Raw genomic sequence first — 13,361 nt, forward strand, 5'->3', positions numbered from 1 at the left:
GTCAAGTAATGCTCAAAATTCTCCAAGCCAGGCTACAACAATACATGAACTGTGACCTTCCAGATGTTCAACCTGGCTTCAGAAATGGCAGAGGAACCAGAGATCAAATTGCAAACATCTGCTGGATTATCGAAAAAGCAAGAGAGTACCAAAAAACCTCTATTTCTCCTTTATTGACTATACCAAAGCCTTTGACTGTGTGGATCACAATAAACTGTGGAAAATTCTGAAAGAGATGGGAATATCAGACCACTTGACCTGCCCCTTGAGAAATGCGTAAGCAGGTCAGGAAGCAACAGTTAGAACTGGACATGGAACAACAGACTGGTTCCAAATAGGAAAAGGAGTACGTCAAGGCTGTATATTGTCACCCTGCTTATTTAACTTATATGCAGAGTACATCATGAGAAATGCTGGGCTGGAGGAAGCACAAGCAGGAATCAAGATTGCCAGGAGAAATATCAATAACCTCAGATATGCAGATGACACCACCCTTATGGCAGAAAGTGAAGAAGAACTAAAGAGCCTCTTGATGAAAGTAAAAGAGGAGAGTGAAAAAGTTGGCTTAAAGCTCAACATTCAGAAAACTAAGATCATGTCATCTGGTCCCATCACTTCATGGGAAATAGATGGGGAAACAGTGGAAACAGTGACAGATTTTATTTGGGGGGGGGCTCCAAAATCACTGCAGATTGTGATTGCAGCCATTAAATTAAAAGATGCTTACTCTTTGGAAGAAGAAAAGTAATGACCAACGTAGACAGCATATTAAAAAGCAGAGACATTACTTTGCCAACAAAAGTCCATCTAGTCAAAGCTATGGTTTTTCCAGTAGTCATGTAGGGATGTGAGAGTTGAACTATAAAGAAAGCTGAGTGCCAAAGAATTGATGCTTTTGAACTGTGATGTTAGAGAAGACTCTTGTGAGTCCCTTGGATTGCAAGGAGATCCAACCAGTCCATCCTAAAGGAAATCAGTCCTGAATATTCATTGGAAGGACTGATGCTGAAGCTGAAACTCCAATACTTTGGCTATCTGATGCGAAGAACTGACTCATTTGAAAAGACCCTGACGCTGGGAAAGATTGAAGGCAGGAGGAGAAGGGGATGACAGAGGATGAGATAGCTGGATGGCATCACCGACTCAATGGACATGAGTTTGAGTAAACTCTGGGAGTTGGTGATGGACAGGGATGCCTAGGCATGCTGCAGTACATGGGGTCACAAAGAGTCAGACACGACTGAGCGACTGAAGTGAACTGAACTGACTGAAACAATGTACACTCCTAACGAGGTTACTTCTGTATGTCTGTTTGTTCTTTGTTGTTGTTCTATTTTTTCTAAATTTTTCCATCAATGAAAATACTTAAAAAAAGAAAAAGAAATCTCCTTCTAAGCTTTACACGCATGTTATCTTAAGAGTGCTGCAGTCCATGCAGTCACAAAGAGTTGTACACGACTGAAATGAACTGAACTGAATAATGTTTGTATGATAGAGGATTCTAAATTAAGTTCAACCTGTCAAGATATAATTAACTTCTCTTAGCATGGTTCTTTATCAAGTTACCGTTCTAGCATATTCAGGGTCAACACCTATCTGATTCATTGGTTTTTTTGTACAATTTTTTTCTTGCATAATGATTGAATTAATTAACAATTATTCATGGTGGATCTAGTTTGTGTGCTATAGTGAAGAATATTTTCCTCTTGTCTTATTAGTAGGAATTTTTTAAAAGTTTAATCAAAAGGCTTTTTATTGTATTTCATCATATTTTGATGCTAGAGCAATTATCTAAATTATCAGTATTTTAAATGTTTGTTGTATAAATTTTTAGGTACTTTAAAACTGGCTCAAAATAAGCTGAGATATCCTGATATTTAAATTACTGATAATAAGCTGAGATACAAGGGCCCTATGGCAAAAATTTTGGGGAAGACAAATAAGAGGAGGATAAAAAAGAGCCAATATGAAGAAAATATTAAATGAAAAAGGTCTGAATTCAAGTTTCAGTATTACTCTTTACTACTTTTGTATCGTGGAGGAACAAAATCAATCTGAACTCCAGTCTTCTCATCTCTATAAAGAAAACATCAATACTACTTCCCAGTTTTATTGTGAAGCTTAAATAAAGTAATGAAAATCAAAATGTAAACTATTATGCCTTTTGCAATGCTAAATAATTATTACTGCTATAGTTTTTATATAAAAAAGTAATTAGAATTTTCATAAGCAAGCTAACAACTGAATTTCCAAGGTCACAATGCCTTTGGAATATAGACAGATTTTTGCTTATTCAGAAGTTCTCTGTAATATTTTCAGGGATGCAGTGGAAAGTTAATATAGAAAAGAACAAGGAAGTTACTTTTCCTCTACCTTTCTGAGGATCTTCCCACCCCAAAGCAGTATTTTCTAGCAATAAATAATCACTGAGAAAAGCAATGGGAATTCTGTTTTCGATACAAGTCAAGTTTTTCTAGTAGCAAAGGCTAGAGAAGACATGTGTAATAGAAAGAGGGAGCTATCTAGGGCAATGGGATATAGACGTTTTATCGTTAACAATCAGGGAAACCTGCTTGTACAAATAGGGAAATTTCCATTAGCCAGAAATATTTTTCTTCACACTGTATCTATAAAATGGTTTCAGAATATCAGAAAGGATTCTCAACTCTGGTCTGGGTCAGATGTCACCGTCATTCGAGGTTCCTGTGCCTTCTACAGATCTGAAGCAGTTGCGTTTCTTTCATGAAGTCTTTCATGATGCGAAAAATCACATTTTCTCTTTTTGCTGAAATGTGAGACATCCTTATCCCTCTGCAATGATTTCTATTAAATCCTGTCTATTTTTTGGCATTTGTAAATTTCACTTATTTGATCACTGAATCGACAAACTTTTATTATACATTTCCCATTATGTTCTAGGCATCATGCTTAGGTTATGATGAAAATATATAGAACTCAGGAGAAGATAAAGGCATAAACACATTTTTTTTTCAATCAACATGATAGGTGCATTGATAAATACATAGGTTGTGATGGGGAAACAAGATCAGTTTCCACCTGAAGTGGTAAGTTCATTACATGTGATGCAGAAGAGATGACATAAAAGCAGTACAAAGAGTCTTAAAAGTTGAAGGTTAGCCAAGAGGATGGGTATAAGAGTAGGTTGTCTCTGATACAAAACGGCAACATTAGCACAGATATTAAATGAGACGTTTATGTGTAATAAGAAACTGCAACTAATTAGATGGGACCAATGATGAAAGAGAAGAAGCTTCAAATATGGCATGGGTTACATGAAGGGGTTTTTTGAATGAATGTCATGCTGAGAATTAGGGTTTGTATACAAGTAATGAGACACTTGAATGAAATTAACTAGGAGCATGATGGATTTGTATTATGAAGGTCAAGCTATGCCACAGCAGGAGTGATGTGGATGAGTAGGAGAGAGACAGAGGAAGGAAGGGAGGGAGACTAGTTAGAAAGCTATTATATTAGGAAAGCAAGAGATGGTCATACCTGTATATAAGAATCCCCAGGGCTAGCAAACGGCTTGGATTGATTATAGAGGAGTGTAAGAGAGACAGAGAATTCCAGAACTTCTCTCCAGAATTCCACAACTTCTGAGTCTCTGGTGAGATGCCTAGTTGTTTCTTAGTGACAGTCACCGCAGATAGGGCAACAGCAGACTTGAAGAATAGTGGACATCTCATCTAGCTAAGCAGATTTGGGATTCAATGCAGTTCCTAAATGGAAGTGTATCCTAGGGAGCTGGATATTTAAGTCTGGAGTTCAAGGAGTCTGGGCTGAGAAAACAGATTTGAGAATCTTCAGCATTTGCCTGAATTTCAAACTATAGTAGAGGGGTCAGTCAGGAGACTGAAGGGGAAAAATATGCCAAGACAGAGCCCTATATAATATTAAAATTAGAAGAAGACTCAGCAAATGAGTCTCCAGAGAAAACAGGAGACTCGATCAGAAGATTTGTAAGCCATGGAAAGAGTGGATAAGGAAGAGTAGCCAATGGTATTGAGCCATTAGAGAGGAAAGGGGATAAAAACTGACAAGAACCCTATAGATTCAGCAATTACAGACCACTGATGGCATTTTTAGAATGATGTTTCAGCGGAGGTAAAGCCAAAACACAGATGAACAAAAATCAGTGGGAGTTCAGGAAGTGGAGACAGTGGTTTAGTGGAGCAGCTGGTATATAAAGGGAGGGACAGAATGTACTAGTGTCTCCAACAGAATAGAATGTTAAGGGATCCTTTAAGAGAGATTTGCAATTGTTCATAGCCCACAAATAAGGAGCCAGCCAATAGAGTGCAAAATAAGGGAGAGCAATGTAATAACTCACATCAGTCAATATTCCAAAGGAATGCAGTCTAAAAGTAGTTGTAGCCTTCAACAGTGTCTTTGTCTTATTTCAGGACTTTGAACTTTAGAATTGATTTCACGATTTTGGAAGTAGAATCATTCATCTCCTTTTAACTTCAGGAACTTCTTAGCCCAGAGTATGTATTCAGATGACAATTGAATAATTCATGAGAATTAAACTAAAGATGTGAAATGTTGGGCTTGATGAAGCACAAGCTGGAATCTAGATTGCTGGAAGAAATACCAATAACCTCAGATACACAGATGACAGCAACCCTATGGCAGAAAGTGAAGGAGAACTCAAGAGCCTCTTGTTGAAAGTGAAAGAGAAGAGTGAATAAGCTGGGTTAAAGCTCAACATTTAGAAAACTAAGATCATGGCATCTGGTTCCATCACTTCATGGCACATAGATTGGGAAACAATGAAAACAGTTACAGACTTTATTTTTTGGGGCTCCAAAATCACTGCAGATGCTGAGAGCAGCCATGAAATTAAAAGATGCTTGCTCCTTGGAAGAAAAGCTATGACCAACCTAGACAGCATATTAAAAAGCAGAGACATTACTTTGCCAACAAAGGTCCATCTAGTCAAAGCTATGGTTTTTTCCAGTAGTCATGTATGGATGTGAGAGTTGGACTATAAAGAAAGCTGAGCAACGAAGAATTGATGCTTTTGATCCATGGTGTTGGAGAAGACTCTTGAGAGTCCTTTGGACTGCAAGGAAATCCAACCAGTCCATCCTAAAGGAGATCAGTCCTTAGTATTCATTGGAAGGACTGATATTGAAGCTGAAACTCCCATACTTTGACCACCTGATGAGAAGAACTGACTCACTCTAAAAGACTCTGATGCTGGGAAAGATTGAAGGCAGTGGGAGAAGGGGACAACAGAGGATGAGATGGTTGGATGGCATCACAGACTATGGGCATGAGTTTGAGTAAGCTCTGGGAGTTGGTGATGGACAGAGAAGCCTGGTGTGCTGCTGTCCATGGGGTCATAAAGAGCTGGACATGACTGAGTGACTGAACTGAACTGAAACTAGAGAATAAGTACAAGTGAGACTAACAGGAACATAAACCAGTCATCGTTTTGAGCAAGCTTCCCTGGTGGCTCAGATGGTAAAGAACCTGTCTACAACGTGGGAGACCAGAGTTCAATCCCTGGGTCAGGAAAATTCCCTGGAGAAGGGCATGGCACCCCACTCCAGTAATCTTGCCTGGAGAATTCCATGGACAGAGGAGCCTGGTGGACTACAGTCCATGGGTTCGCAAGAGTCGTACATGACTGAGTGAATAACATTACCTTATTGAGTGGGATAGGGAAATATATGTACAATTTTTAGAAAGCTCCCATTCTCATATAAGTTTCTTTAATGACAGCTCCATTGTCAGAGGAACCTGGCGGACTACGGTCCATGAGTTTGCAAAAGCGTCAGACACGACTTAGAAACTAAACAACGACTGTAGTATTGTAGCCACAGCAACTCTATAAATCTAAGGTTTGGCTACAGATGAAATTGTATCATTGATCAAATATGTGGACCTTCTGGTAGAGAAATTCCACCTGTCTGAAAGATATGAGGGTAGATGACTGTATAGCCTGCACATTCACAGCTAATGCCTGCATAGTCGTTTGGGAACAGTGTTGCCCTTTTATTAAATTTGAACAGTTTCAGAGGAATAACATTTGTCCTCATGCTGGCATCATTGTGAAACATGTGATAATTAAATGAAAGGAAAAATAAAAAGCTGACGTATTATTAGAATAGCCTGTATTAGTGTTTTCTAGTCTCCTTTTTTCCCCCACACTTCAGTAAATTACTAGGTTAGCTCCTCCAGTGCACACAATGCCTCATTTACTCTCTTTGGAAGCAGAATCACCTAGGGCAGGGATCTTGAGGGAAATGTGACAGCAGAGAGTGATGGGATGAAGTAGATGTGATGCAGATTTAGGATTCCTAGAAGCTAGTTACCTGAGAAAATGAAGCAGGTAATTGAAAAGTCAAGGGTAGAGATCTGGATGTTGAAAAAGTCAGCACTTTGCAGGAATCTTAGGTACAAAAATTTTCTTTTCCTATACCAGGATGAACTTTGATAGCAGGAACCCATCAGGAGTCAGAAGATTGCTATTTAGCCCCAATGTGGTTACTCATGTGACCTTGGCCATGGTCTCTTCTCTTTTATAGGTCTGCATAGTGAGATGATTGGTGTAGGATAAAAACATACAAAGAGATTGTATATCCATGTTTTATTATCAGCCTAAATTATAACACCTAATGTAGATCATCACAGACCACTTAGTGTTCCAAAATACTTACATCAACTATACATGTCCTCTGGACTTCATATTGTATGGACAAAATCCCTGTGTTGAAGCCCTTACTCCAGTGTGTGTGCCCAGTCACTCAGCCATGCCCGACTCTTTGACACCCCATGGATTTTAGCCCGCAGTAGGCTACAGTACTAGGTGTAGGACAGAGAAGTGTAGGTTCCTCTGTCCATGGAATTTTCCAGGCAGGAATACTGAAGTGGGTGGCAATTTCCTCCTCCAGGGGATCATCACAACCCAGAGATCGAACCCATGTCTCTTGGGTCTCCTGTACTGGCAGGCATATTCTTTACCACTAGCGCCACCTGGGAAACCTGAACTCCAGAATGATTGCATTTGGAAAGAGGGCCTTTATGGAGGTAATTAAGGTTAAATGAGGTCATAAGGATGGGGCCCTAAACCAGTAAGATTGAGTCCTTATAAATAAAGAAGGAAGAGACATCAGAGATTCTCTATCTCTCTCTCCACATATATATATAGAAAAGGTCATTTGAAGACACAGGAATAAAGGTGGCTATCTCCAAGCCAAAAGAGAGGTCTCACCAGAAAGTGAATTTTTTAGCACTTTAATCTTAGACTTATTGCCTCCAGAAATGTGAAAAATTCATTTCTGCTAAACCACCCAGCCTGTCATAATCTGTGTCACTTGAGCAGACTAAGACAAATATTAGAACAAGATGCCATGCCATTGATTTAGATATTGGTCTATGATTTACAAGTTGATCATCTTCGCATGTTTAAAAAGGCCATTCATGAACTCAACCCACTCCTGTCTAGTTCCCTAGCCTCATTTCTCGCCATTGCTCATCATCTTTATAATTTTTGACCCTTAATGCCAAATTGCTTGCTTTTATGCTAAACCGTCCCATGTTTCTATGCCTTGGTACAACATAGTTCTTAAATCTGGACTATATATCTTGAAGAACATACAGCATAGCACACCTTGTTTAAAGTCATATATCTCCCTTTTTACTAAATGTGTGGTTGGGAAAGTTACAACTCCTCTCTGTCTCAATTTTGTCTTCTGAAAATAAAGATTGCAATAGATTGTATTTCATAGGATTCTGTGTTAGCAAATTTTTTACAAAATACATTTCTCTACAAAATCTCAGTGGGTTAAGGCAACAAAAATTTACGTCTTGGTCATATCACATGTCTGTCTGTGGGTCAGATGCAGCTGTGCAGGGCTCTGTTCCACGTGTCTTCTCATTTTAATACCCAGTCTCAAGGGGAAGATACCATGTTGGACACACCCATTCTCATTGCCGAGAAGAAACAAACTGAAATTTGCAATTGTTCTTTAAGAGTTTGCTCGGATGGGCATAGTCACATCTGCTTATATCCCACTGGCCAAGACAAGTCATGTGGCTAAGCCTAAAGTGAATGGGATGGGGTAACTTGTTCCAGAAGGAGTAGACAAGATACACAATAACAGAGAGGGTTGTAGAGCCCTCTTACTAGAAAGGAAGAAGTACATAACTGAATAATAACACAATCTAACACAGAGATCGTATAAGGATTATTAGATATGTTACTTGCTCACTATAAATGCTAAATTATTGTTATTACTTTAAAGTCCAGATCAGACATTATGCCTTCTCAGAAGTCCTCTGGACACATCTCTCCCTACCCACTACTCCTAAGATGATCAGTATCTTCTCTAAAACTTTGCATCATACACCTGCTGCTTTGCAATTTTTTTTCTGTCCATGTTTTATTGCTTTTTATGACTAACAGACTCTGTCATCCTTCACTGATGTAATCAATACTTGTTGAAGGGCCACTACTGTGCTAAGCATGGTGAGGTGAAATAAAGAAAGAGGCAGTCTTCAGTGATAAACCTCGGAGTCGCATGGGAGCAATAAACAAGTACACAGACATTCCAAATATAACATAACAAGTACAGTAATAAGGCAGACACCTGATAATAAATATTGATTTAACCTAAATTAATCATATTCCCTCTGTGTTGAGCCAATTCAACTTAAGCTTCCAGAATCAAGAGCCCCTCTTTAAGACTCTTTATATATTGTCTTATTGTTGATGCAAGCAAATGGCTCCTCATTACTTTTTGATGTCAGATATAGGCAAGAGAATCTCTTGAGACTGAAGTCAGAAGTAGAAAACCAGAATGTAAACAAGAAGCAATACAAAAATATAAGCACCTAGCTCAGAAGGCTTACTGTGAATTCAGTGGTGCTGCAGGTGCTTATATAGACAAGGGAAGGAAGGAACATTTCCGAGAATTTCTTAGTGGCAGGTGTAGCAGGGAAAACAGGATGAATGTTACAGAGAAATATCAGTGATTTTTCAAATGTACTTTTGGCAGCAAAAGCCTTTAAAAAGATTGATTGGAGTATAGTTGATTTAAAATGTATTAGTTTTATGTGTAGCAAAAGTCTTTTTGAATGAATAAAATAATAAATGAATAGTATATATATAACAGAAGATAAAAGTATTTCTTACCTGGTTGGGCCTAAAGACTAAACTAAGAACATCATCCACCCTTCCACGTGGCAGCTGACGAATGACAACCGTTGGACAACTGCTAATTTCACATTTACCTCCATCACAACCACCCTATGGATTAAATCGCTGATGTTTGATATTTACACTTTACTGATGAAGAGGGAAGGCTCACAAATGCTTAACTACCCTAAGTTCACATAGCAAAAAAATAGCGGAGGCCAAAGCAGTACAGAGCAGTCAGAATTCACAGTATGTACTGCTTCTCATTTCATGCCTCCCATGAGCATAGCTTGAAACCACCATCTGATAAGGAAACATGTTGAAACTGGATCAGGACCTAGGAAACATCAGTTCAGTTCCAGCTCCATCAGCTGCATACAATATAACTTTCAGAAAAGGTATACCCACACCCTGGGCTTCCACTCTCTCATTTACCAAAGGAAATTAGATCAGACCTGAGGTTCTTCACTTTTTTCTCACCTTAATATAGCAGATGAGTAAGACATGCTCATCAACAGCAACATCGCACTATGACAGTGATGCCAGGAGAGTCAAGAGCACAAGGCTAGATCAGTCATGTGGTGGGGAGTTGGAAAACATACTGTTTATTATTGTGGTAAGGCCTGTTGTTCAAGAATCACTGGATTAGAATTTCTCTAAGGCCTTCTCAGCTCTAACATTTCACAATTCTGCCATATGTTTTCAGAGTGCTTAAACTTTTAGGAAATTATAGGTGACATTACAGAGAAATTATTTCACTCTTTTCAGCATTCCTTCTCTTAAACATGGATTCTCCTGGCAAGAATACTGGAGTGGGTGGCCATCCCCTTCTCTAGGATATCTTCCCAACCCAGGGACCGAACCCAGGTTTCCTGCATTGACAAGCAGATTCTTTACCATCTGAGCCACTAGGGAAGCCCAAACACTGATAACAATATAAATTATATTATCATGTTCCAAGTGAGCTGAGAAGATATGGTACAAGCAAAATAAATGTTTTTGAATAGACAAGTTATAGGAATATCCCAGCAAGATTCATGGACAATGGCTACTGAGAGCTTTTTTTCTTAAAAACCAGGATGAAATACACCATCTCTAGGGATTAAGCAGTTTACTAAATAGGCATAATTTCATTTTTTAGATAATAGTAATATATTAATATTAATTTTTTATTGAAGTATAGTTAATTAAAACATTAATTTCAGATGTATAGCATAGTGATTCAGTATTTTTACAGATTATATTTCATTAAAAGTTATTACAAGATAATGGCAACAATTCCCTGTGGTATATAATATATCCTTGTTGCTTATCTATTTTATACACGATAGTTTGTATCTGTCAGTCTTGTATTCTAATTTGCCCTCCCTTTTTCCTCTGCTGTTTGATAACCAATAGTTTGTTTTCTATATCTGTGAGTCTGCTTCTGTTTTGCAAGTACAATCATTTGTATTTTTTTCCAAGATTCCACATATAAGTGATATCATAGAGTAATAGTATTTTTCTGTCTGACATTTCACTAAGCATAATATACTTTAGGCCCATCCGCTTCACTGAAAATGGCAGAATTTTATTCTTAATCCATTCACCTGTTGATGGATACGTGTTGCTTTCATGTCTAGGCTATTGTAAATAGTGCTGGCATAATCATTGGATGCATGAATCTTTTAGAATTAGTGTTTTCATTTTTTATCTGGATATATACCCAGGAACGGAATTGCTGGATCATATGGTAGTTGCATTGTCAGTTTTTAAAAAGAACTTCCATTGTGTTTTCCACGGTAGTTTTGCCAGTTTATACAGTGTACAGGATTCTCTTTTCTCCACATTCTCTCCAACATTTTTATTTGTAAACTTTTTGATGATAGTCAACCTGATAGGTGTTAGGTGATAGCTCATTGTTTTGATTTCCATTTCTCTAATAATTAGCATTAGTGAGCATCTTTTCATGTGTCTGTTAGCCATCTGCATGTTTTGGAAAAATGTCTATTCAGGTCTTCTGCCTGTTTTTTGATTAGAGGTTTTTTTTTTTTTGGTTTTTTGATATTGATTTGTATGCACTGTTTCTATATTTTGGATATTAACCCATTGTCAGTCATATAATTTGCAAATATATTATCCCATTCTGTAGATTATCTTTTTGTTTTGTCCATGGTTTCCTTTGCTGTGCGAAAGCTTTTAAGTTTAGTTAGGGCCCATTTGTTTATTATGGCTTTAATTTCCTTTGCCTTGGGAGATAGATTCAAAAAAAATGTTACATGGCACTGACACAAAAAAAGACACACAGATCAATGGAACAGAATAGAAAGCCCAGAAATAAACCCACATACCTCCAGTCTATTAGTCTACAACAAAGGAGCCAAGAATGTACCATGGAGAAAAGACAGTCTCTTCAACAATGATGCCAAGGAAACTCCAGCTTAGCATATAAAACAGTTACATATAAAACAATGAGGTTAAAATATTTCCATACACCACATATAAAAATAAACTCGAAATGAATTAAAGACCTGAAACAGCAAAACTCTTGGAAAAGAACACAGGCAGAACTCTCTTTGACATAAATCATAAATTAACATAATTTAGACCCAGACACTCAGGAGTTAAGCTACCCGGTCGCTTGAGAATCATTCTCAATCTTTATGGAAAAACCCCAGGTAGTTGATACATTCACATCCATTTAATCTTTCCTGAGGGTTTTCCAACTGTGCTAGGAGTGAAACAGATGTGCTGCTTATTTTTGCTTTGTTTTTAAATAAACTTCTTTATTCAGAATATTTTAGATTTACAGAAAAATTGCACATTTAGAACAAAGACCTTTCATATATCCTTTACTCAGTCTCCCTTAATGTTAGTATCTTTCATAACCTTGGTACATATTGCCAAAACTATCAAATTAACATGGGTACATTACTATTGACTTTAATACAGACCTTCTTCAGATTTAACCAAATTTCATTTTGGCTTCAAAATACTGTTCTAACATCTCGAGATGTCCAATTTATTATATTTGCTTATTTTCATTAACTAAGTTTATACTTTATTCAGATTTCCTTAGATTTTCCCTAATGTCCTTCTTCTTTTCTAAAATCCCAATTAGAATATCACTTTATATTTAGTTATCAGATCTCTTTAGGCTTCTTTTGGCTATGAGTTTCTTAGACTTTCCTTGTTTTTAATGACCTTGAAAATTTCAGGAGTATGGTCAGGCATTTTATAGAATGCCCTTCAGTTGAAATTTGTATAATGTTTTCTCATGATTAGACTGGGGCCATGAGATTGTTGAGAGGAAAACTATAGTGGTAAAATATTATTTTTATCACATTGTGTCAAAGATACATATTATCCACATGGCTTATCACTGCTGATGTTGACCTTGAACTCCATTTGTCAGTTTCTCCACTGCAAAGTCTTCCCTTTCTAAATTGAATTCATTGTAGAACATCTCTATATACTGCCCACACCTAGGAGCTATGTTCCACTTCCTTGAGGGTGGAGTGTCTACATATTATATATGGAAATCTTCTGCCATATGCCAAGTTTTCAAAGAAATAAAATAAAATGGAAATGCATACTTTTTAGAAAATGAGCATCTTCTGTTTCCAACAGAATAAAATTAAATATTGGCTCAAACAGTTAAACATCTGCCTGCAATATAGAAGACCAGGGTTCAATCCCTGGGTCAGGGAGAACCCCTGAAGAAGGAAATGTCTACCCACTCCAGGATTCTTGCCTGGGAAATCTCATGGACAGAGAAGCCTGGCAGGCTATAGTCCATGGGGTCACAAATTGTCAGACATGACTGAGTAACTAACACTTTTCAAAATTAAATAAGCACTTGAAAAGATATCACACTAGGTCACGATACTTGGGGAAGAGGCAGAATGATGGTAAGCAATAAAGACATATCTAATCCCTCAGTGGGGCTTCCCAGGTGGCACTAGTGATAAAGAACCTGCCTGCCAGTGCAGAAGACAAAAGAGACACAGGTTCGATCCCTGGGTCTGAAAGATCTCCTGGATGAAGGCATGGCATCTCACATGAGTATTCTTGCCTGGGGAATCACATGGAATGAGGAGCCTGGTGGGCTACAGTCCATAAGATTGCAAAGAGTTGGAGCAAAGACTCAGACATGACTGAAGAGACTTAGTATGCAGGCAATCCCTTCAGTATGCGTGGTGTCGTGTTA

The 13,361-nt window shown here is 37.8% G+C and overlaps 1 long non-coding RNA gene across 1 annotated transcript in view; it reads right to left on the minus strand.

Moving 5' to 3' along the window:
- Nucleotides 1-3,582, minus strand: part of LOC145547127 (uncharacterized) — a 42,435-nt gene extending 38,853 nt beyond the window's left edge. Inside the window, exon 1 of the long non-coding RNA XR_014083550.1 lies at nucleotides 3,517-3,582. This is a non-coding gene — a long non-coding RNA (uncharacterized LOC145547127). The remainder of the gene's footprint in view (nucleotides 1-3,516) is intronic.
- Nucleotides 3,583-13,361: the final 9,779 nt, after the last annotated feature.

The sequence above is a fragment of the Giraffa tippelskirchi genome, chromosome 4 (genome assembly GCF_054371585.1).
Source record: "Giraffa tippelskirchi isolate mGirTip1 chromosome 4, T2T-mGirTip1v1.2.pri, whole genome shotgun sequence".
Taxonomy (NCBI): Eukaryota; Metazoa; Chordata; class Mammalia; order Artiodactyla; family Giraffidae; genus Giraffa; species Giraffa tippelskirchi.